A 27,466-nucleotide genomic window follows, 5' to 3' on the forward strand; every position below is an offset into this window, starting at 1 on the left:
ATTCTTAACGTATGAATGATGATGGTAACAAAAATGTTGGTAAAAAATAAATGAATGAAAATATTTAATTTATACATCTTGATTACACAACTTTTAACACTGTATCACTTCGGAATATGTATGGTAAGACTTTCCTGTGTTAAATTTCAACGTACCTCGTTTACATGTTTCGATCTATTTATGGGTCATCTTCAGAACAGGTCGTTGTTGGTCTTGGCGCCACTTGTTCTGTTTCCTGTGAGGGTGTGTTCCTGTGGTATAGTGTAGAGTCAAAGAGTGTGTGTGTTTTGAAGTTGAGTTGTGTGTTGAGCATTTAGTTGGGGTATGTTTTTGTGTGTCTGTATATTTCATATTGTTCTAGTGTGTTTAGTTTCTGGCTTTTTGGTTGGATGTGTAGTATTTCCATGTCTGTGTTGATGTCTCTGTGGGTGTGGTTAGGATTTCTGATGTGTTCTGCATATGTGGAGGTGTTTTGTAATTTTGTTATGGCAGGTCGTTTCAAACAAGTTACAAAGAACATAATATTATATTATTTATTAGACTTTTTAAAGCATTATGTAAAAATACCAATAATTATTATTTTATATCGTAGCGTACAGAAAATTCTGCAGAAACCAGAAGAACACGAAAGACGGAAGAATGCAATAACATGTGAATTGTGGGGTTGTCGGAAATACTCGTACGGAGAGATGGCAACCCTGTTCCATTAAAAACTGAAATCTGCCTAAACCGAATCTAGCACAGAACCTACAGATTAAAACATGAAGTAGACGTAATGTTATTCCACAGAGCTGTACATTCACTATTACTTTCAGTTTCGTATGACCAGCAAATTACTCACACAGTTGCATCACACGCCACATCTCTTAGTCATTATTAATAATAGCAGTTAATGTTCACACGCGTTCGTTGCCTGACGATGACATTTACAGTACCTGCATAACAGAGGCTTTGTGCAGTCACTAGGTAGTTCCTTCAGCATTACCGACCCAGGATCCGTTGGGTGGAACTCTGATTGCGTTCAAACTTGGAGCTCTAATAAACTGAAATTATGACGATATTATAGTGCGAAATATTTTCAATCTTATCAAAGACCTAAAATGGGGGGGGGGAATCTTATTTTTGTTTTCTTTTTTTACACTTTATGAAAGAATGGTTCATTCTGCTTAATTTGGTATTTGGTTTATTAATAGTACATTATGCAACGAGCCTATAATGGTAGTAATTAAGACGCGAATACGTTTATGAAACGAGCGCAAGCGAGTTTCATAATTTTCATACGAGCGTCTTAATTACCATTATAGGCAAATTTCATACGACTTTTTATGCTCGACCATATTTCTAATTTGAAATTATTCATAAGTATTCATGTTATTCTTATCTGACTGGGGAGCGGAACTGACCTTCTGCAATATCTCGTAAATTGTGAGATGTGCGCAGACGCGAAAGTATTGATTTTTTCCGAGGAAAAAATGTCATTGACCTTGATATAATCTAGAGAGTAAAATAAATATTAATCTTGATATAACTTTGAAATTGATTTGGACATCGAAAAACGAGATGACAAATTGAATTTATTTGAATATTATTTACAATTAACGCTAATTATTATAGTAACAGAACATAACCTTCTGCGACAGTATTGGATTTCCAGCCTCCGTGACGTTTCGCTAGTTGTCTTTCGATTGCATATCCGAGAATAATCGATACTTGCGCTTTCATATTGCTACAATGGTGTTTTCCGATTGGTGGAACACCTGAACTTTAATGAATAGGTGTACTTTAATGAGGTCCATTAAAGGCTGCTACCAGGTGTATAATTACTACATTTCGGCATGGTCGAGCATAAAATATTAGAATATTTACTATTTTTATATATTTTTAAAAATATTAGTTTAGTCATATTTTAGAGAAAAAAAAATACCACTTTTCACAAAAAAAATTATCTCAGGAACTAATTGTCTTAGAAGGCTGTGACCTCTGATTGAAGTGCTCGCTGATATGTACAGTAGTAGCAAAAAAACCGGACCGACCCTTGTAGCTGATTTCAGAGTCTTGTTCACTCCAGAGCACGATAGACTGGTAACTAAGACTTTCGTGGTTCGAATCCTGCCTGGGAAGGAAACTTTTTTTTGTTCCTTATTCAAATTTATTCCCAATACTTTTCGTGTATTGTCGATTTTCAACTCATTTTAAGAGCGGTATTCGTTAGTTTGAGTTTTGATTTTATTGTAAAACGTTCGTGTAACGTTTTGTGTATTTGACGGCTCATGTTTTTAATATAACATCTTGTATAAGTGTAATAATGACACAAACATTTTTCATTATACAAAATTAAACAGAAATCAAAATTTGTTCAAAATTGGACCCTTGTAAAAAATTACGTTTCAAAGATTTTATAAAAAATATTCATGAATATGTTCTATTAGAACATTGTATACTTTTAATAAATGTACCGGCATAATAATAATAATAATAATAATAATAATAATAATAATAATAATAATTTTTAAAGTAGGCCTACCTATAATGTAAATTGTAAAAAAAAAAAAAAAAATCTTAATAATGATTCCCCCCCCCCCCTTGACAAAATTCTGCGTACGCCACTGATGTCGCATATATTTTATCTCCATGTATACAGACTGTGCAAAGGTATTTACTTACTTACAAATGGCTTTTAAGGAACCCGGAGGTTCATTGCCGCCCTTACATAAATAAGCCCGCCATCTGTCCCTATCTTGAGCAAGGCTAATCCAGTCTCTACCATCATATCACACCTCCTTAAAATCCATTTTCATATTATCTTCCCATCTACGTGTCGGACTCCCCACAAGTCTTTTTCCCTCCGGCCTTCCTACTAACACTCTATATGCATTTATGGATTCGCCCATACGTGCTACATGCCCTGCCCGTCTCAAACGTCTGGATTTAATGTTCCCAATTATGTTAGTTGAGGAATATAATGCGTGCAGTTCTACCGTTGTGCAATTTTCTCCATTCTCCTTTAACTTCATCCCTCTTAGCCCCAAATATTTTCCTAAGCATCTTATTCTCGAACATCCTTAAAGGCCATTCGCAATGAAAATTAAACATAACCGTAACATAAACACAGAAGTTTGCACCCAGGCTACCAAATGGGATCATTCACAATGATTCACATAATTTTGCAAACTCCAAACGTTCATGCTTACGCTTACGTGATTTGCAAACAGAACACAATCATGGAGCGCTGAAGTATACGACAGAATATGAGGAAAAGGCGTCGTTGTTATGTTTCCATGGTTACCAAGTATGTTTGCTGTTATGTTTATGTTCCCATCGTGAATGATGGTATGACTTCTTGATGTTAAGGCTCATTCACAATGAAAATTAAACATAACGTAAGCGTTAACTTAAAAATGTAAACGTTACGGTAAAATCAAGAGCATTCACGGTGAATCATTGTGAATAATCCCATTTGATAACCTGGCAGTAAACTTCTGTGTTTATGTTACGGTTATGTTTAATTTTCATTGTGAATGGGCCTTTACTGCAACGTTAAGTTAACGCTTACGTTATGTTTAATTTTCATTGTGAATGAGCCTTAACTTCTGTTCCTCTCTCAAAGTGAGAGTCCAAGTTTCATAATGATACAGAACAACCGGTAATATAACTGTTTTATAAATTCTTATTTGAAGGATTCGTAACAAGCTGTTTTTTACGGTGATGGGTTGTTAGCCCTTCGCCCAACCCCCAAGCAGGAGGACTACCCCTTATCAGCTGTCTGTGATTGCACATCTGGGAGGTCGTCTCCTCTATTCGCAACCTGAGGACGCGCCATGCTGTGGTGATAGGGATCCAAATTCAAAAGTAATTCAAATTTAACTCGATGTCCTGCATTTTTACTTCCTAATCTGGCACCCAAAGCTCGATCAAGATGCCACAACGTCTTCCGTGACTATAGCAGTACTAATGGTAATCGTAGCTATTTTGTTTATGCCACGTTCTCCCACTCGCCGCTGTGGCGCGCTCCTAAAAAGGTACGGCGTTCAACTAGGCGTGACCACTCGCACGATGAGCGCTGCCTGCCTTAACGTTTCACCACATATTGCTCTCTGGAGCTCGACATGCGGCTGGGGAACTCAAGACTAGACGGCCGGTTTCACCAAGCTTCTTTAAATCAGCACAAACGACTTGTCAACAAATGGATCGTTTAATTTTAACGGAATCTTTAAAAGTTGACTATTTCACCAAGCCTCGTATCTTTAAAATTAACAGGCGTTTACTAACGAGGGGATTTTGTACTTGTATCTTGCATGTTTTGTTTTTCATACGACCATGGCTTCGAAATCGCGAATTTCATTGGTTACATATGATCATGGCTGACTTTGTTTGGCATGAAGAAACAATCATAGGCAAACGGGTAAGAGGCAGTAATTTTAAGAACATCTTCCTAAATACAGTATGTTGTCATACTGCAATTAAAAAAAAAAAAGACAGCTGCTTCCAAATGTAAATAATAGGAATGTAGAGCAGTTAAATTGTAGCTTCTAAAGGAAATCTGAGAAAATTTAGCTGACTACAAGGTCGACAGCTTAAAAATTGATGCCACAATTAATTATATACAAAGCATTCTAAGCAGTTATATTAGGCCTAAATTTAGGACGGGAAATCGCCTCTTCCATAAATTGCATACTACTTTTCCACTGTATTTCATGCAGATTTATTAGTACCCTGTAACAATTTTGCCATGCTTGTGTGGCAGGATTCAGGAGAGATGTCATTAAATTGGATTTTAAAGGGTATCCATTGTCTCCTAAAAGAAAATCTCTTTGCACCCTTTTCATTTAAAAGGCATCCTCCTTTGGAATGTTGTGCTATCCGTGTAGACCGTAACATTATCTTAAACCGAGAAGAATCTGTTGGAGAGGCGTTAAGTGGGTGATTCCTATCTGTCGTATTCTAACCTATTATAATTTCAATAAACTAGCGCTGAGGTAGTTCTGAGGTAAAAGTGAAAATCGTTGAACTTATAAGGGATTTTTTTGTGGTAATGCAGTTAATCGTATATGCAAGGCATAACAAAAAATTAAACTAATCAAACATAACCTGTCACAGATTCGTATGTGCAAGGTGTATAAGCAGAGTACGAAGGAAACTACCTCAGCGCTAGTTTAGCCACAATTTTTCTATGCGGAGCGTTACATAGGCCTATGAAATTGTTTGCATATTGAAGGAAAAATAGGATCTTCTATTGCAGAATCTTTTGGCTATATTACTGCTAGGATATACGATTGGAACATGTACACAATCTATGTTGTCTATGACAACATAAAATTTAGCTATAAGCTTATTAGGCCTATAGAAATAATGACTATTGTAATGTTGGTAGTACGTCTGATAATTTATTCACATATCTAGACAATACAGCTTTTGATACCCCGTTCATATCATCAATTACTATTTCAAAACTTCCCGCAACATTATTTTAAAACGAGAAGAATCTGTTGAAGAGGCGTTAAGTGGGTGATTTCTATCTGTCGTATTCTAACCTATACAGTATACCGGTATTCAGTTTCTTTTAGAATCATTCTTACTACTTATTTCCTTAATGTGTAGCTTTCGTGGAATTCTTTATCATTTAAATCTTCAAAATGATTATTCCGAGTGTTATTACAACATATAAGTTCGTCGTTGTGTTGAAGTTCTAAATAAAGAACTTCATCATCGAATAATTACGTCCGCCATGTTGTTGACTTCTTAACGCATCGTTACTGTTTTAACGCGACGAATAGGTCCTAATAAATTAACGATGAATTTAAAGATTCGTTAGCAATAATGATACTTGTGGCCGGTTTCACCAACCTTCGTTATCATTATAACGTCTCGTTAAATAATTTAATGACACGTTAGTCAGTTTTTGTGTTTCACCAAGTATCATTATTGCTAACGCATCTTTAAATTCATCTTTAATTTATTAGGACCTATTCGTCGCGTTAAAACAGTAACGATGCGTTAAGAAGTCAACAACATGGCGGACGTAATTATTCGATGATGAAGTTCTTTATTTAGAACTTCAACATAACGACGAACTTATATGTTGTAATAACACTCGGAATAATCATTTTGAAGATTTAAGTGATAAAGAATTCCACGAAAGCTACACATTAAGGAAATAAGTAGTAAGAATGATTCTAGAAGAAACTGAATACCGGTATACTGTATAGGTTAGAATACGACAGATAGAAATCACCCACTTAACGCCTCTTCAACAGATTCTTCTCATTTTAAAATAACGTTGCGGGAAGTTTTGAAATAGTAATTGATGATATGAACGGGGTATCAAAAGCTGTATTGTCTAGATATGTGAATAAATTATCAGACGTACTATCAACATTACAATAGTCATTATTTCTATAGGCCTAATAAGCTTATAGCTAAATTTTATGTTGTCATAGACAACATAGATTGTGTATATGTTTCAATCGTATATCCTGGCAGTAATATAGCCAAAAGATTCTGCAATAGAAGATCCTATTTTACCTTCAATATTCAGACAATTTCATAGGCCTATGTAAAGCTCCGCATAGAAAAATTGTGGCTAAACTAGCGCTGAGGTAGTTTCCTTCGTACTCTGCTTATACACCTTGCACATACGAATCTGTGACAGGTTACGTTTGATTAGTTTAGGTTTTTGTTATGCCTTGCATATACAATCAACTGCATTACCACAAAAAAATCCCTTATAAGTTCAACGATTTTCACTTCTACCTCAGAACTACCTCAGCGCTAGTTTATTGAAATTGTAATAGGTTAGAATACGACAGATAGGAATCACCCACTTAACGCCTCTCCAACAGATTCTTCTCGGTTTAAGATAATGTTACGGTCTACACGGATAGCACAACATCCCAAAGGAGGATGCCTTTTAAATGAAAAGGGTGCAAAGAGATTTTCTTTTAGGAGACAATGGATACCCCTTAAAATCCAATTTAATGACACCTCTCCTGAATCCTGCCATGGCAAAATTGTTACAGGGTACTAATAAATCTGCATGAAATACAGTGGAAAAGTAGTATGCAATTTATGGAAGAGGCGATTTCCCGTCCTAAATTTAGGCCTAATATAACTGCTTAGAATGCTTTGTATAGAATTAATGTTGCATCAATTTTTAAGCTGTCGACCTTGTAGTCCTCTAAATTTTCTCAGATTTCCTTTAGAAGCTACAATTTAACTGCTCTAAATTCCTATTATTTACATTTGGAAGCAGCTGCCTTTTTTTTTTTTAATTGTGGTATGACAACATACTGTATTTAGGAAGATATTCTTAAAATTACTGCCTCTTACCCGTTTGCCTATGATTGTTTCCTCATGCCAAACAAAGTCAGCCATGATCATATGTAACCAATGAAATTCGCGATTTCGAAGCCATGGTCGTATGAAAAACAAAACATGCAAGATACAAGTACAAAATCCCCTTGTTAGTAAACGCCTGTTAATTTTAAAGATACGAGGCTTGGTGAAACAGTCAACTTTTAAAGATTCCGTTAAAATTAAACGATCCATTTGCTGACAAGTCGTTTGTGCTGATTTAAAGAAGCTTGGTGAAACCGGCCATTGGTGAAACACAAAAACTGACTAACGTGTCATTAAATTATTTAACGAGACGTTATAATGATAACGAAGGTTGGTGAAACCGGTGAAACCCATAACTGTGTTGTGCAAACAAAATGTACCGAACTAACGACGCGTTAGGAGGGCCAAGCCCACATTTCCCTGCCACGCAGGAAATACTTTCATTGCAATAAAAAATTGTTGTTTTCAGTCTGGGGGCCTGATTTCAAAACCAACTATGACATTCTTTACTGGACGTCTTCTCGCATTAGCATGCTCCCCACGTAAACAAAGAGGAGACGACATCAACTTACTCTCACTACAGAATCGCAGGCAGAACATCACAAACGAACAGACGTGTTACGAAACGATTAAAACGTTTAATGAGAAAGTCCACAGAGTGCGCACTCCACGTTACATTATAAACGTATTCAATTCCAAATTGGTCAGTAGATTACCAGCACCAGCGGAATGCACACTTCTCACTTTTAATTGAGTTTTATAGTCCATCATTTCGCTAACGGCGTTTCGCTGCAACTCTTTCTTTCCATGTCTTTTTTTTACCAACTGCCTGCCTTTGTATCGACTTATACTTCAAAGAGGGGCAGGACAGGGCCGGGTGCATCATTTAAGTTGAGTATTTCGTTTATCATTCCATTTTCGACCAATGAAATGTAATGAAATTTTGAATTCAAACCAATCACAGTCATACATCGCGATAATTTTTGCAGCTCGATTTATCACTATCAATTTATCGCATGGTCTTTCTTTTGTTTAGTCAATGTCACCAACTGTTTCTCCGTAAATCGATGAGCATGAATCCATTGTACTAAATAAAGTGCGAAATTCTACTTCCACATCTACATCTTCAGCTTTTTTTTTTTATTATCCAATTTAATAAACCCTATTTCACCCTGAGGTATATTAGGGTACATCTTCATCTTCTAATTCCAAGATTATTGTATTTAAAGAAAATGACACCCCTTCATAACAATTGTTCATTTAATTAATGTATTAATAAGGTTGTTTGTAATTAGATTATAAAATGTTTAAATTAAATCATGATTTCAGCAGATAATGAAAATGTATTTCTTTTATAATAAATAACAAGAGAAAAGCGCAGTACATGTAATATTATTAATATTAATATTAATATTATTAATATTATATCTGAACTGCGACCGAGCACGAGCGCTGCTCATTCGGTCAAATTTTGTTAATACTACTGTATCTTCTTTTTATATTGCTTGTATTATTTTATTTGTATTTCTCTTTGTTTGTTTTGTAATTATATTTCTTTATTCTGTATATTTGAAATAAATAAAATTGAAATAAATTGAAATTGAAATGTAATTAACATTGTTGAACCTGTATTTCGCTTTTCTCAATTGGCATTACTGAACAACATCAAATTTCTTTATTGCAGTAATCGATATTCATCTATTTCAACTTCACAATGCTTGAAGTTGACATTTTGTGAGCGAATTTTAGGGATATATTACTTTCATTTTTATTTTATTCACGAAATAGTACTAATAAATGTCACTCGAGGTGATATCGATCTATTTCGACTCTAATATGAACTGGAATACGCAAATCAGATATATCTGTAGAAAAGTTTTCTCTATCGTGCATTCTTTGAAACGCCTGAAAAATTTCCTTCCTACTAAACTAAAACAAATTCTAGTACAGACCCTTGTAATGCCTCACTTCGACTATTGTGATGTTTTATATAGTGACCCAAGTGCTGAACTTTCTCAAAAACTTCAACGTGTACATAATGTCTGCGTCCGATTTATTTTCAATATCCGCCGACATGATCATATATCGGAATATTTTCTACGACTCTCCTGGCTCCGCTTGCAAGATCGACGATTAGTACATTCTCTTTGCCTGCTATATCGAATTATACATGATTCCACACCCAACTACCTTGCCTCTCGGTTTACTCTCCTAGCTTCACATCATAATCGTAATACACGTTCACAGCACAATCTGTTGCTATCAATACCACGTCATCAGACATCTCTGTACTCAAGTTCTTTCTCAATAGCCATGGCCCGCTCATGGAATTCGCTGCCGCTGGAAATCAGGGGTAGTCTTAGTCCCCAGTTGTTTAAAATTAGGTTGTTTAGAAATATTTTAAACGCACAGAACTAGTTTTTAAGTATAATTTTTATTTATTATTATTATTACTATTATTATTATTTTACACAGTCATTACTTTATTTTTCCTTAACACTAATATCTAGGTAATTGTCATTGTCTCAATGTAACACGTGCTGTGCTGATCATACTAATTGTACTATTCCTTTAGTTGTGACATATTCATATGTATTAATTCTTTTTTTTTTTAACTTAATACTTGTATACTAGAATGAATTTTTCTGTTTGTGATTATGTATTCAGTCTCTTTTTTTATTACATATATATTTTTTTATTATTGTTATTTCAAAGTTAATACTGATTGTGTATATGTATTCAATCTCTCTTTTTTACTTAATTATGTTTATTATTATTTTTAAGTTCATATTTGTATACCGGTATGTATTTTTTCTGTATGTAATTTGATCCTGGTTGAGTGGAAGAGAAGGCCTGATGGCCTTAACTCTGCCAGGGAAAATAAAACTATTATTATTATTATTATTATTATTATTATTATTATTATTATTATATCCCAGATAATGCCACAAAAGAGTTTTACAAATGAATGTTTCGGATAAAAGTTCACTGACTTTAAGTGGGGGGGGGGGAAATTGCATTATTTATGTTCTATTCGAAGAACATTTTCAAGAAGGCCAATCTAATTTTAAAGGGAAGCCTGTAGTTTTTATTTTTTTGTTCTCATTTCTCGTACAAAAATAAACAACGTTTGTACAAACCATTTTTAAATGTAGCGTGTAGTTCCAGAGGTACTTGAAAAGTGAAAAATAATCACCTGAAATTTTATTATAAAAAAATTATTTCTACGAAAAAGTCGGTCGATCGATGTACAACTACCAACGACTCCAGACAATATTTAACAGATGTTTCATTATGTTCTTTTATTAATAACTAAAAAACTAAGGATTTTCCGACATATGTTCATATGAACTTTTTTTTTCCTTGTTTTGGTGTGAGGAACATGCCCCCAAGATGTCAAAGTATTTCTGAAACACTCTGTATATGTATTATTACAATTATTACTATTATCATTACTATTGTTATTATTATCATTATTATTATGAATATGATTGATTGTTATTATCATTATTATTGTCATTATTATTATTATTATTATTATTATTATTATTATTATTATTATTATTATTATTATGTTATTGTTAGCTATTATTATCTTTATTTTCATGGTACTTGATTGGTTAGGTAATGCACAGTACAGTCCATAAAGCATTACAAACTGGTCTATCTCGTGTCTGTGATACGAGCATGGATTAGTATCACAAGGCTTCACTGCCGGACAGGATATTTCCTAATATATGCGCTTGCGCAATACATCTCGCTCTATTTTATGCAATACTATCACTTTAGCTCTCTGCCTAAACATGCAAAGGCCTACTTATCGCTCACGTCAAACACTTGCATGTTCTTTTCAACCGTTCACTTGGCGTGGTCACTGACAACTTCTACGCCTATTTGTTCACAACAGATAGATTACAATTTATGTGGGAATAAATCTTTAACGTTTAATTTAAATTAATTTAACTGTTACTTCCAAAATGTCTCTAAGTATTCAAATATCGAAGTAATCTGTAGTAGAGGTGCAGATATTGTGTCACCAGGGATATTCATTCAGTATGTACAACACTTCAGATACAGAGAGGTGTTTGCTAGAATCTATATACACTCAGGGACAAAAAAAAACCGGACACTTCTATATTTGCTTGTATTTTGTTGTCAATTATTTCAAAATGAAACAAAACCAATTTAAACAAAATAATGTTTCATTTAGCACCTTATACGACAACATTTGAAAAAAAAAAAATCTCTGATGAGAAAATTTACAAAAAATTACAAAGGGCGTATAACTATGGCATCGTTTGGTCTAACTGTTTTTTTCATTTTATGGTGCCTTAAACATTAAAAACTCTTTTTAGTAACGGGTATTACCCCCTCTGGCTTGAATAACTGCATCCATACGTCTTGGCATGCTCTCAATTTGATTAGCAATGTCTTCTTGAGGAATAAGTTCCCATTCTTCGCCAAGTGCTCGCCTCAACTCTTGTAACGATTCTGGTCTCGGTCGTCTATTCTTAACACGCCGTCTCAGCATGTCCCACACGTGTTCAATTGCGTTCATGTCTGGACTCCTTGCTGGCCATGGAAGAACATGGATTCCAACTTCTTGGAGATAATCTCCGACCGCATGGGCAATATGCGGCCGTGCATCATCATGCATTAAAACAAAATTATCGCCTACAAATTGGCCAAATGGCACAACATGATCAGCCAAACATTCATTTATATACTTATCAGCTGTTAGTCTTCCATTTTCAACAAAAACCAACTCTGTACGAGCATCTGTACACACTCCTGCCCAAACCATCACTCCACCACCTCCATACGGCACATTTTCGGAAATGCAACACTGTGAAAATCGTTCTCTCCTCCTTCTCCAAACTCTTTCACGTCCATCAGGTGAGCACAGATTGAAACGGGACTCACTGGTGAACAGAACACAGCTCCACTGTCCATTTCTCCAATCCCTGTGATCATTTGCAAAACGCAGTCGTTCAACTCGATGCATCCTGAGAAGTCTGGGACCAGTTGCAGGTCTACTTGATATCAGTCCACTTGCTTTCAACCTCCTTCTAACTGTTTTGGCCGAAATTGGGCGTCCATGCATGTTAACAAATTGCTGGGCTACACTAGTAGCTGGCAGGTTGCGCTCCCTAAGAACTCTCAACACCATATACCTGTCTTCATTTGGATTTGTAGCTCTTGGACGACCCGAACCTGGTCTTCTGGTATATTCTAGGATCTCTCTATACCGTTTTATGGCATCATGGGTTGTGCTTCTAGCCATATTCATAACATTTGCAATGTAACGTACACTGCGTCCATCATCGTAAAGGGCTACAGCTCGAGCCACATCTTCAGGTCGCATCTTGTTTTAAGACAAATGTTACAACCCCACTTAAACTCAGAAAATGTAAAAATAAAGAAATAACGAATGATAACGATAATGAAGCACAAAATGGTTGAGACAAAATTGTTATAGCTGAGACTCCGAAAGCAAAATTGGAATATTTGGTTGTAATGGTTTGTTTATAAAACAAAAAACAATCAACAATGTATACACGTCTCCATAACAACAGATGGCTACCATAATATTGTATGAGAAGATAATATTTTGCAAAATACCAGCAAATATTCCGGGTAGCACAGTTGGTAGAGCAGCTGGCTACGGACTGGAAGGTCCGGGGTTCGATCCCAGGTGGTGACAGGATTTTTTCTCGTTGCCAAACTTTCAGAACGGCCCCGAGGTTCACTCAGCCTCCTATAAAATTGAGTACCGGGTCTTTCCCGGGGGTAAAAGGCGGTCAGAGCGTGGTGCCGACCACACCACCTCATTCTAGTGCCGAGGTCACGGAAAGCATGGGGCTCTACCTCCATGCCCCCCAAGTGCCTTCATGGCATGTTACGGGGATACCTTTACCTTTTTACCAGCAAATATTAAAGTGTCCAGTTTCTTTTTGTCCCTGAGTGTATTTTCTTTTCCTGGGAACAGAGAATATTTGTACCTGCCATTAAGGATTTTTACCCAAGAAGGCACAATTTTTATTCGTACAAGCACTTATGATCATCTGTACAGTTAATACGATTATTATCAATTTTCATTATGAAAAAATTCACTCTCTCATCCAAGACAACATTTCTATTGATTCGCGTTTATGTAGCCTACATACAGAGCGAGTGAAAAATATGAAACATAGCTTAAGATTAATTATTAGTTTTATTGAAAAATGATGTCTGTAACAGTTGTTTTACATCGCGGCGTCCTCTAGAGTCTACTTCGAGACTTTTAGAGGCCTGCGGACTATAGTTTGAGAAACGCTGCCCTAAAAAAATATTTAAAAGGAACTCCAAATGTTTCAAACGAGATGGTAAAAATGCTAAAGCAAATGTTTGTAAAACCTGACCTTCTTTAAAAGTTTGTGTTTATGTTTAATGTACTGCTGGGCTCTCTTTACACGAGTTCTTTATCTATTGTGCAAAACGGTTTTAAGTGCACTTCAAACGTCTTCGAAGGCTTTATTAATGCGTGAGTCAAAAGCACAAACTATTAGCTGATTACAAACACTGCGGAATTGATAGTAATTTATTTGGGACCAGTTGTTATGGCAAACATAATGTATGAAAAAATCCGAAGCCAAATCTTTAATTAATTTGCTTGTGATTTCGTCTGTATTTCACGCTTCCCGCTATATTCTTTCTTTTCTGTTGCATTAGTCGATATTTATGTGATTTACTCGTTTTCTTATAAGTTTGTTTGCATAATTCTGCGAATGTGCAATGTCATAACATCTGTTTCACAGCCCTGAGTAGGTCTAAAACCGCTTATACATTACAACAGATTTATCATCATAATTATTTGTAGTAATTGTTGCACGACTGCTGTTTCATCTTATTGATAATGTCACGAACCCGAAGGACGGGTGAAATTATCCTAATAAGATGAAACCACGATAAATGAATAAAATTATATAACTTGCAAAACCGAATTATTTACGTAAATAATAATTATTATAAAACACAGCAAAAAGATATTATTATGTTTCCTTGTAATGAAGTTCAAAAACAAACTGCTATCTGTCACGGCATACTAAATACTACTGCCAGCTACTCAGAGCGGAAATACGAAACAACAATACTTAACCTCAAAAGTAAGATAAGATGAAATGTTTCATTAACAGAATAAAAACACGAAAGGTTTTTACAGATATTTATTTATTACTTGAAGTTACAATTATTGAAAAAGCAATTATTTTCAAAGTTAAATTTTGTTGGCATTTCTTGATTTTCTGTGATTGACACTGAAGTATTGAACGAGGCGCTTCCTTACAAAGCGTCTTATCAAGAAACACAACTGAGATTGGTTGATTTTAAGGCGATTCGGAAACGTTATTGGCCATTATCGCAAATTCATCCCATAAGTTGAATAGTCATCATAATCAATACGAATATCACCAACTACCATACGTTAAATCATTTGACCCATTCTGTATTCAGTAGTTGGGTCGTTGGGTGAGTTATAGAACTTTTGTCATGTTTCAAGTAAAGAAGAACTTGAAATGAACATTCTTTCCGTAGATTTCTGTGTGAAAATTTTGATAATGATATCTATGTTTGTTGACAGTGATATCTACATTGAATTCACACTTCTGAAAGTGTATATAATTTTTTTTTCTATTCTGTAGATGTTTTATTTTAAATTCCAGGTCACAAATCAGGATTGACCCTTGCCGTTTCAAAGTTGTTACAAAATTATCGATACAATTATCTACAACATTACATAACCTATAGAAAAAGAACAGCTGCATAAAAATACAAAGCATAAGACTGGTAATACTTACTGGCTTTTAAGGAACCCGGAGGTTCATTGCCGCCCTCACATAAGCCCGCCATTGGTCCATATCCTGAGAAAGATTAATCCAGTCTCCATCATTATATCCCACCTCCCTCAAATCAATTTTAATATTATCCTTCCATCTACGTCTCGGCCTCCCTAAAGCTCTTTTTCCCTCCGGCCTCCCAACCAACACTCTATATGCATTTCTGGATTCGCCCATACGTGCCACATGCCCTGACCATCTCAAACGTTTGGATTTAATGTTCCTAATTATGTCAGGTGAAGAATACAATGCGTGCAGTTCTGTGTTGTGTAATAAGACTGGTAATATGAAATTAAAATAAATATTGATGATTTTACAATATTTTAAATTATCTTAGTGAAGAAACTAGATGAGATTTTAATGTATGAATAAACTTACTTATCATCATCGTCCTTGCAGGAATTAGCTCTAGTGGCCTGTTACGGTCTCCATCCATCTTTTCAGGGGGCGTCTCAAAGATCGAAACTTATTTATCAAATACTGAATATGGTTACCAAAAAGACTAACATTCGTTTAGTGTGGTAATGATCTGCTATCGCCCTACAAACAGCTCTCTGTATGCCATCCAAACCTTGTAGATGACAAATATGACTTTCTGTCCAAATTTTACATACAGGGTGATCGGAAATTATATACATTAAAGTGGTACACAGTATTCTATACTGCAAAACAAACTATTTCATATAAACATATAGCCGGTACTGCTGCGTTACCATGCTAATGACAGTCGAAAATCAAAAGAAACAACTCGGTATTTCATATGGTAGCTATATTATTTACACGGATAGTGGCATATTGCACTTCACAGGGGATGTTGGAAGTGTCCACCAGCACATTCACACCACAATCGAACACTCTTGCGTCATGACGATTGTGTGCGTTTGAAGATGTTTGACATATTTCAGATCCTATTTTCCTCAACCACAATTATTGCATTCAGTAGATGTTCCCGGGTTGATTGACGTTGGACGTAGGCCTACACAGTACTCTTCATATACCCTACAACCTAAGGTCATAGGGCGTCAGTCGGGCGAACGCGCCGGCCATGAAATAGGTCCGTTACGTCCAATCCACCTACCGGGATATGGCTCCCCCATTGTTGCAGACGACTATCTCTCACGCCAGTTGCTTGAGTAACGTGTCTCCTAATGTTGCTTGACGACTATTGCACATCCTCCGCCACAACCGTTAAGCAATCTCGATAACAAAAACGATTCCGGCTATAATTTATACGAAATTACTCTATATACAGTATAACCGTATTCAGAAGCAGATAATAAAATAAGTTTTGTCTTGGTAGGTATAGATATTTCTTTTTTAGAAAAGTGGAGAAAGTGATACGAAGCATTGGAAGGATTTGTGTGTTAAAGTGCATGTACTGCGATTTATGACTCGTCACTGACGTCAAGGAAGTGTCAGTCCAAAGTAATTTCAATAGAAATAGGTGCAGCACAATACTATTTGAACGCTACTGGCGTCACACGGCACCAACTGCAGTAATAACGACAACGGCATTATTGTTTACTGTGTTTTGCGACGTCATGCTTTTTACAGAAACATTAAATTGTGAAGTGACGTTAAGGCTAGCGTTGTGTGACGTTAAATCGGATGAAAGTAGTAACCGTGAAGTAAATGTGAAGCACTGGAACGAGATTCTTAAATTTTGTCTGATCTGGAATGAGTTTTCAAGTGAAAGAAATAATGAGAAAATATAATAAATTATTGTGAAAGAAAAACACGATTGCTTGTTAGTAAAATAGTTTTTATGTCTATGCGTATAATATTGTAAGATATTCTTGATATCGTTTTATAAATAAAACCTAATGGCCCATAATAGTTATCATATTAGAGTGCGAGATGGGAAAAATTTGTGAAACGAGTTTAATAACCCATCGAGTATAGTAATATTACGTTGTTACGATAAGCATTTGTACAATGATTTATCCGCTTCCAATTTCACTGGCAATGAAATTTCACTACTTGAATGTTATTTCACTTTTCCACTAATTAATCTAAAATTCTGATGTTTTATTAGATTTGACAATTATTTCTCTCTCGAGAGAGAGAGTTGATAGTATTTTGTTTAAAACAAATGAATTTGCATTAGTTACGGTAACTAAGTCACTGTAAACAAATTAAACTAGGAGACAAATACTTTTCATTTTCTATCATAATTTTGCATCACTGCAAAAATGAGTGATACAGATGAAGTTAAGTGTTGCTTCTGATATTGCAGGAAATTGTAAAAAAAAAAAAAAAATGTGGTTAATGTTTACAATAATTAAATTACTTTTCATCTAGGCTTATTCCAACGTGTACTTCACTTCTTCGCTCGAGTGCCATCGGTCACCAACGGAAAGACGTCCGCTCTATTCCATCAGGTCACAAAAGACACAATAATAATAATAATAATAATAATAATAATAATAATAATAATAATAATAATAATAATAATGATTTATTTAACCTGGCAGAGTTAAGGCCATACGGCCTTCTCTAACACTCAACCAGGAGTAAAAACTGCGTTATAAAAACACTACAAATTTACAAAGTACACTACAATTTTACACACAAAACTGAACAAGATAATAATAATAAAATGTAAACAACAAGTAAGAAAAAATCAGACATAATATATAACATAGAGAAAGAAAGAAAAAAGCATAATAAAATGTGAACAGCAGGTCAAAAATAAATGAGGCATACAAAGTATAAAAAAATAAGACAATTATTGATAATAATAATAATAATAATAATAATAACAATAATAATAATAACAATAATAACAACAAGCCTAATAGTAATAATTATACTAATAGTAGTAATAAAATAGTGCAGTACAAAGCATAGGCCTACAATGAATACAATATTTTTAAGTACACACAGTAAGGAAAATTATGATTATATATAGCTCAACTTATCACATTAGAAATATACCGTTATCAGAAAATATGAAAACAAAAATATAAAATAAGTTAAATATCACTAGAACATAAAAAAAAATGTGAATACGTGGAAACATGCAATACAACACTTGTCATAATAGTAAGTTAGTTTGGCAACTCGTCATAAGATAATTTTCTAACTTGGATTTGAAAGATTTCAATGTTCGGCAGCCCTTGACTTCAGGCGGCAGAGAGTTCCAGTGACGAGAGGTAGCAACAGTGAAAGATGAGGAATACAGAGATGATGTGTGAAGTGGAATTTCTAGCGTGTTATCGCGTTGTGATCGAGTATTAATATTATGATAGCGAGAGAGAGTATGAAAACGAGCGAATAAATAATAGGGGGATGAAGTGTGCATAATTCGATATAGGAGAGAAAGTGAGTGCAGATTTCTCCTCTCATGTAACCTAAGCCATGATAACTTCTCGAAAGAAGGTGAGATATGATCATAGTATCGAACATTACAAATGAAGCGGACGCACGCGTTATGAACACGCTGTAGTTTCTGAGCGGAATCAATCCTGAGATCACTGAACAAAACGTCGCAATAATCGAAGTGAGGTAGAATGAGTGTCTGTACCAGCGTCTCTTTTAATTTAGATGGATAATGATACAATCTTTTTAGTGAATGGAGAATAGAGAATGCCTTCTTACATGTATACTTAATATGTGTATCCCAATGATGCTTCTAACAGATTTACCACTGTGAATGATTGACATGTTTGAACTCCTCAGAATTTAACAAATATGTCTTCCCTGATTCGTCAGGCGGGAGTATCGCGACAATTTACCTATAAACATCCCAGCTGCATCTATGCTATAGTTTCGTCTAGGGAGATTCAAATTTTTGTCTGCCACAATTTTTCGTAGGTCTATGTTGTATTGTATTGTATTGTATTTATTCACATTCCATGGTATTCGTACATCGCTTCACAGCTAGAATATGGAACATGTTAAAAAGAATCTTAATAGTAATATAAAGTCTTAATTATAATCACAGTCTAGTTCAAATATATACAGAAAAGTGTTACAATGTAGTCTACTAGTCCAAAACAAATGTTTAGTATCGATACTTAATACAACACAGAAATATTCATGAAGCGTTGTTGAATGTCATAAATTCACCTATAGATTAGAAGGCGTAAGGAATTAGGTACTTCTTTAATTTGGCCCTAAATAATCTATGTCTTGAGTTTGATTTTTTATATCCATAGGAAGACTATTAAAAATGTTTACTGTCATATAACGCACTCCTTTTTGATAGCACGATAGACTTGCCGATGGAGTATGAAAGTCATTTTTGACGCATATTTATGCTATGAACTATTGAATGAGTTACAAAGTTTTCACGATTACATACGAGGAAGTTTATTAATGAAAAACATATACTGAGAAGCCATGAGCACTATGTGTAGTTTTTTTTAAATGGTCCTACACGATTCCCTAGATTTGGCACCTACTATTATTCTAATTAATCTACTCTTTTTTGTAGTAGCAATATACTGTTACTAGCCTATCTGTAGAATTTCCTCAGAATATTATTCCAAAACTCATTACCGAGTGGAGGTATGCAAAGTAGGCCTATATTGTTTTTAAGATACTGATATTTACTATCTCTTGTATAGATCCAATAGCAAAACATGCTGAATTTAGTTTGGGGGGTAATTTCTTTAATATGATTTTTCCAATTTAACACATTATCGATTTGTAAGTCAATAAATTTGGTTGTTGTTTCTATTAGGGACCTGTTATTAATTATTGGGCTTGAAATTTGCGAGGTTGAATTTTGGCAGGATTTAAATTGGATTATGTTAGTTTTGTTACAATTTCGTACAAATGTATTGGCTTAGTTGTTTAGCACATACTCGTAGCAAAAGAGTAAATAATCCTGACGTATTGTATTTCGGAATGGAAGCTTTCTTCAATGATGAAGAAATAATATAATTTTAGTTTTGTTTCCGTCTTGACTTATTTTAATGTTAACCCAGAAGTATGTTTGTTAACACATTTTAATATTTTACTTGTGAACGTTTTCGCCCATTTTGGGCATCTTCAGACCATAAAGATATCTGTACATAATTGCATAATACATATTGAAATTCTACAAACAATTAATGGAAGTTTATAAATACACTAGAAACATTTTCTAAAAAGGTACACTAAAAATACAGCAACAAAAGGTAGTTGTATGATAAATACGCATATTTAATGCCATTTTATAATCATTCATGACAGCTAGAGATCGCGAAAGGGTTATATATTGGATCAAAAAACTGTATAATGACTCAAAGGTGAATACTTGTTTAAGAATAAGACTCTTAGGTTAAATGTGCATACTTTAACAGAAAGTCACATGAAAATATTACATATCAAAATTCAAAATCATAAAAAAAATCGAAAAAGGTCAGAAAGGTGTAAGGGGTCCTAGTTGACTGTTATATTGAAGTTGGTGTAAACAGAAAGGATGTGGATTGAAGGCGAAAGGTTTGGAATTACAAAATGAATGTTAAATGTAGTTTATATAAACTTAAGTGAATTTTACAAACTATTAATGGCCTTTCTGCACACACTATTATTTTACACCTCTCTTTCAAAAAAGTAAATTTTTCCGTTCGATTTTGTGATGTGCAAGGCATGTCTGCAGCAACCTTGTTTTCCATTAATGCAATATTTTTCTTATATATCTTAGTATTACAATGGGCCTACATATTTGCGTTTTCGTCCTCTTGTAACTGAAAGACAAACCTTGCACTGAATTGCTTACTGTCCAGTCCCTTCACAATATCTCACTTAATACTATCGTTGAAGCATATTGTTTCCGCTGTATGCACTGAAAAACTGAACTTGCGGTACTCATATAACACCGCCTCCTTAAGATCAATGTAATCAGTGGTTGTCTTATGATGAATGTAAACAGGAACTGCATGACGTAGACCAGTGGTCACAACCCTATGTGCACATAACTTTTTTTTTTCCGAAACCGCCAGCCCTGCTAATGACCTAGCAACAAGAAAAATTCGCTCTGGCGCCGAGGATCGAATCCGAGTCCTTGGTTCTTGGCTAAGGCTAAGCGATCGACGAGCCCTGCATTCTCTTGTTCTCTTATTTCAAATTCTGCGCACCGCTACCCCAATCTATTTGGCTTCTCGTTTTCAAAATTTATCCGCATATCATCAGCTAAGTACAAGATCTCATCATAACAATTACTCATTATACCCTACCATAAGACATCTTTATATTCTTCATCCTATACAGTTTCAGTTGCTAGAAATTGGAACTCGCTTCCGAGTGATATAAGGGGTTGTTGGACAATTGCTTCATTTAGGTCAAAATTACATAAATTCTTACTTAACAGATGAATTCCTGATTAATATTTGTTACTTATAATGAAACTAACATCTGTCCATTCTTCTTCTTCTTCTTCTTCTTCTTCTTCTTATTATTATTATTATTATTATTATTATTATTATTATTATTATCATTAATTTCTCTAAATAGATTTACAAAACCTCTAATGGCAATTACATTAATGTTCTCATTATAGAAATAGAAATATATATATTCTCCCTGCAACATAGTCCTAGTAAGCTTATATTAAATTAATTTTCATCATTTTACTAGCTATCTCAAATATTAAATTAATTATAATTCATTGAATTAAATTAGCTCATAAATTAAGTTACTACTTTACCTTATAGATTTATCTAAATTTAAATAAATGTGTAGTGAAGAATATTGCTGGAGAACCTTTTAAGTGTAGTGTAAATATTTGTAATTTAAATTTATGTATTGTATTGATTAAGGCTGGTTGATTGGAAGAGAAGGCCTTATGGCCTTAACTCTGCCAGCGAAAATAAAAACATTATTATTATTATTATTATTATTACCAAGCGCTCTGACCACTGAGCTACGCCGAATTCAATCCACAGCACCGGATCGAACTCTCCTCCTTCAATGTTTCTCTTTTGACCTGACTCCAAGTTAGGCATAGGTATACGTTGACGTTTTATGTCCAAGTCAACTGCCATTATACAAGGGGCGCACTCAACTGAGTGACTTATTTGGCCGGGATTCCGCAGTTAATTGCACAGTAATCTGTACAGAAATATACACTGCTAGCTATGAGAATATTATAGATTTTTATTAATTTTTCCTACAGAATAATATCTGTAATATTGCCGGCGCCGGAGCGAATTTTTCTCCTCAAATATTAATTGGCAATATTATAGATATTATTCTGTAGGACAAATTAATAAAAATCTTCAATAGCAACAAGAGTTACTTGAATAACATTCAGTTTGTAAGTACATACCACGACAGACGATAGCGTATTTCAGTTTAACATAGCTTATCAGCCATCCAATGATGCGATATTTATGTTCTGTTAAGTATACCGGTATTTAAATCTTTGCAGGGCGTTGGCTTACGTCACAAAACGCAGTGTTTTCAGTACTCGTGTAGAATGACCCTTGGTCAAACAGCTTTCCACGTCAGAGATCCGAGTTAAATGCAGACAAGCTGAAGTACAATTCGTGGCGGATGAAGGCAGTCACGAAGCAGGAGGGTTCGTGTACGTGTTGCCAGGCGCAACATCCCAGCAGCTGAGATCGCCTCCAAGCAAGAAGGTTGCCACCAATTTTAACATCGCCTTCGTCATCGTTCCATGTGGCCTTGTCAGCCGTAACAACTTTAACATTGATTAGAAATTTCAAATTTGACCAGTTTCTTAAAATGAATACGGAATGCGAGAAATAAAATAAAGTAGCTATCACAAATCAAGTTTGAAGTAAGAATTCCCATATTTCTGATATTATTCAACGCAAAGTTGAATTAATATGCACAATTAAGGGGAACGGATACCTCCTGTTTTGACAATGTTAAATTTTCCATGTTTTGGTATACACTCAGCCTTTAAATTGTTGAAGATTTGGAGCTGAAACTTTTACAGCTTGTTCTTCAATACTTTTTCTGTCCATTAAAACATTTAAGTTGCGTTTACTCTCATGATGCTTTCCTCCTGATTTTTTTTTTGCTAAATATCCAAAATTTGACATTTTTTTTAAATAATTAACATTTTTTTTCTTCCAGAGTATTTTTTCAATTCTCATAATTTTACATTTAATACAAAGGGCATCACTATGGCAATATGTGGTAAAAGAAATTAACTGAGAAGAAACTGCCTACTGAAAGATGCACTGGAAGGAATGGTGAATGCGAGAAAAGTTCGGGTGAGAAGAAGATATTAGATGATAGACAAGAAAATACTAGTGGAAACACTAGTAATGCCCCACTTTGATTATTGTGATTTTCTACTGACTGAACTAATGTCAACCAGTCGCAAAAATTACAACGTGTTCATAATTCTTGTGTTCGCTTCGTCTGCGATGTCCGTCGCGCTGACCACATTACCCCGTCCTTCCAAACTCTAAACTGGCTACGGCTTAACGAACGTAGAAATTTTCATTCTCTTGTTCTCCTTTTCCAAGTCCTTCACACCTCTACACCTACCTACCTTTCCTCCCGTTTCAGTTACCTGTCATATCATAATCTCTTCACACGCACGCAAAATAGCCGCATACTAGCCATACCAACACATAAGACATCATCGCATTCATCATCATACACAATCTCGCTCTCGCGCTTGTGGAATACCCTACCCAGTGACATCAGAGACTGTCGGAATTTAGTAGCGTTGAAAAGCAAACTTATTAAGCATTTTCTTACTGCGTAGAGTAGGTTTAATTTTTACTTAATTAATAAAAAAAAAGTTTCTCTCTTCTTAACTTTTACAATAAACTGTCTAGCTTTTATTAATCAGTAATCTTTTAGTACTTTGATTTTTATTGTATTTGTAAATTTAATATTAATTGTAATTATAATTGTAATTGTATTCTTAATATTGTAGTTGTAATCCCCTGGTAGAGGGGAAGAGAAGGCCTGATGGCCTTATCTCTACCAGGTTAAATAAATAAATAAAAATAAATAAATAAATAAATAAATAAATAAATAAATAAATAAATAAATAAATAAATAAATAAATAAATAAATAAATAAATAAATAAAATGGTTCGTATGCGGAAACTAAGAGGAAGGCAAAAAATAGGAAGAAAAGGGCAGAAAATATAAAAGATTGGAGAATACTGGGTTTGCACTGAAAGACCTGCTATTGGGCAGAAAACTATGAATGAATGAAGTAGACAATATTGCACACCACTGCCTTAACCCTTGTGTTATGTAAATATACGTCCATAAAAGTTTCAAACATGATAAATATATTATAGAATACATAGTACTAAAATGACTTGAGCATCTTCTGAGAATGAAGTCAGAAATCCTTTCCAAATATATGTAAAGAGTATGCGACTTAATCCGTTCATTTTTGTTTAGGCACCCGAAATAGCAGTCGAGGTATGTGGGAAGTATTTAATTGTTTCGCAGGCGAAATCAGGGTCAGGTATAACGTCCAATGATATCGTTACAAAAATGTTAGGAAAGTTAGTCTTCGTGTAAAAATTTTATCTTAAACATGTGCAGCCGGCCTGTTATGTTAATTAATTTAATTTATTTTGGCTTTCCAATGTTTCTTCAATACAAACTGCTGAGTCAATTATACCCGAACCCACACTTTGTGAAGTCGGAACTGCGATAGAAAACCTGAAAAAGTACAAGTCTTCAGGTATTGATCAAATTCCAGCAGAATTAATACAAGAGGGTGGAAGTGAATTATCTAGCGAAATTTATAAGCTTGTACTTGCAATTTGGGAAAAGGAAATTGTACCAGAGCAATGGAAGGAGTCCATAATCATACCTATTTTTAAGAAGGGGGACAAGACTAACTGTAGTAACTTTCGAGGAATATCACTTTTGTAGACGTCGTACAAAATTTTGTCGAATATCCTTTTGAGAAGATTAACTCCATATGTAGATGAAATTATTGGGTATGATCAGTGTGGTTTTAAGCGTAATAGATCGATTATTGATTAGATTTCTTGTATTCGACAGATATTGGAGAAAAAATGGGAGTATAAGGGCACAGTACATCAGTTATTTATAGATTTAAAAAATACATATGACTCTGTTAAGAGAGAAGTTTTATATAATATTCTTATTGAATTTGGTATTCCCAAGAAACTAGTTCGATTAATTAAAATGTGTCTTAGTGAAACTTACAGAAGAAACCGTATAGGCCAGTTTCTATCTGATGCTTTTCCAATTCACTGCGGGCTAAAGCAAGGAGATGCACTATCACCTTTACTTTTTAACTTCGCTCTAGAATATGCCATTAGGAAGGTTCAGGATAACACAGGGGGTTTAGAATTGAACGGGTTACATCAGCTGCTTGTCTATGCGGATAACTTGAATATGTTAGGAGAAAATCCACAAACGATTAGGAAAACACGGAAATTCTACTTGAAGCATGTAAAGATATAGGTTTGGAAGTAAATTCCGAAAAGACTAAGTATATGGTTATATCTCGTGACCAGAATATTGTACGAAATGGAACTATAAAAATTGGAGATTTAGCCCTCGAACAGGTTGAAAAATTCAAATATCTTGGAGCAACAGTAACAATATAAATGACACTCGGGAGGAAATTAAACACAGAATAAACATGGGAAATGCGTGTTATTATTCGGTTGAGAAGCTTTTGTCATCTAGTCTGCTGTCAAAAAGTCTGGAAGTTAGAATTTATATAACAGTTATTTTACCAGTTCTATATGGCTGTGAAACTTGGACTCTCACTTTGAGAGAGGAACAGAGATTAAGAGTGTTGAGGAAAAGGTGTTTAGGAAAATATTTGGGGCTAAGAGGGATGAAGTTACAGGAGAATGGAGAAAGTTACACAACACAGAACTGCACGCATTGTATTCTTCACCTGACATAATTAGGAACATTAAATCCAGACGTTTGAGATGGACAGGGCATGTAGCACGTATGGGCGAATCCAGAAATGCATATAGAGTGTTAGTTGGGAGGCCGGAGGGAATAAGACCTTTGGGAAGGCCGAGACGTAGATGGGAGGATAATATTAAAATGGATTTGTGGAAAGTAGGATATGATAGTTGGGACTGGATTAATCTTGCTCAGAATAGGGACCGATGGCGGGCTTATTTGAGAGTGGCAATGAACCTCCTGGTTCGTTAAAAGCCATAAGTGTTTATTTTATTTTTAAAAAATTGTTAATAGCGGTACTATCCAAACCTAAAATAAGCAAATACCGCAGAACCTAGACGTAAGTGTAACCCTGAAAATTAACCTTAAAATTACAACTTCCAAACAATGTAAGACTACGTTGGCAACGTTGTACTCTCTTAAGCGTGGAGAAGGCCGAAGTGACGCAACAACGAAAGCGACATGGCTGGCACTGACATCACTCGCGATTTCTCTGGTACAGATGACCACGCTTCAACAGGAGTAACAAGAATGTCATGTGTGTTGAATTCTCCATCAGTTAAACTGTTTTCAACATGAAAGCAAGATACTCTTGTTACAGCCTTCATATAAAAAATACAATTAGTACTCTGTACACAGAAAATACGGCCGTCTAATCTGTTTCAGTACTTCTAGCACGAATACGTTTCATTTTTAATAAGTCTTTAAATATTAAAATCGTATGTATAAGATGTGCATGTGCAAATTTTGTGTGGGAGGAAAGATGTGAGGTTATTGTGCGAGACATTACATAAAGAGAGAGAGACGTTTGTTAAAACCGATGTACTCACTCGTATGATGTATTTCCCTTTCCTAATAACAGAGTATTTTTTATACTTACCAGTAAAGACTGTTACCATAATTATATAAAATGTTAAATTAGTCCAACCGCATACTATGTAGGTAATTACGATTATCTAGCATTATTATGCGCAATACATGTCTGTTTTTGTATATAGTGAAGATTGTATTAGTGTTATTTGCTTAGTAATAGCTGCCGGCATGGAAAGTGCCTTACCACCCAGGAAATATCTATCACGTGACGAGTACTTCTGTCTCAACATATATTTGTTTCCGAACACATGTTTATAGGAACTTTTTTTCTAGTTTCGACTAATGCTATCTCCTGTAAAAATATGCGACACTTTTTTAAACACACTGTATAACTAGAGTAGTGACGTTTCTTTTTTTTATGATAGGAACATCATATTGTTACACATTTAGTAACTAGATGAATTACCTCGAATATCAAGGATTTCTAGAGTTCTACAGAATAAATGTGAGCTGTTATATTTCACCGATATTGCAAAAATGCGTATGTAGATACCGGTAACTTAAATATACAGTATTATATTTAATTAAAATATATATTCGATGAT

General features: G+C 34.7%; 1 protein-coding gene across 2 annotated transcripts in view; it reads right to left on the minus strand.

Annotated features, from left to right (window-relative positions):
* Positions 1-27,466, minus strand: part of Vdup1 (arrestin family protein Vdup1) — an 80,746-nt gene that overhangs the window by 27,989 nt on the left and 25,291 nt on the right. The gene's annotated exons all lie outside the window — the stretch shown is intronic.

The sequence above is a fragment of the Periplaneta americana genome, chromosome 17 (genome assembly GCF_040183065.1).
Source record: "Periplaneta americana isolate PAMFEO1 chromosome 17, P.americana_PAMFEO1_priV1, whole genome shotgun sequence".
Taxonomy (NCBI): Eukaryota; Metazoa; Arthropoda; class Insecta; order Blattodea; family Blattidae; genus Periplaneta; species Periplaneta americana.